Source organism: Habropoda laboriosa, unplaced genomic scaffold (assembly GCF_001263275.1).
Source record: "Habropoda laboriosa isolate 0110345459 unplaced genomic scaffold, ASM126327v1 scaffold28, whole genome shotgun sequence".
In the NCBI taxonomy this organism is placed as follows: Eukaryota; Metazoa; Arthropoda; class Insecta; order Hymenoptera; family Apidae; genus Habropoda; species Habropoda laboriosa.
Window position 1 is genome coordinate 2,251,627 of NW_017100174.1, and position 245 is coordinate 2,251,871.

Here is a 245-nt window from a genome sequence, read left to right on the forward strand (position 1 = left end):
GAGAGAGGAATTTAAATATTGTTGGCGAGAATGGGAGAGCGCGACGAATGACCGTGTGGAACATTATCTCGACAATGGAGGAAAACGATTTAAATCGATTTTACAAACAAGATGGAAAGGAAGAAGAGATACGTATGTATTTTACATGTATGTATGTATGTATCCATCTCTGATTTCCGGAATCAAACCAACGAGATACCAGGGGGAAAGGAATTCGAATTCTTTTTATTCTTTCTTTCTTTCTC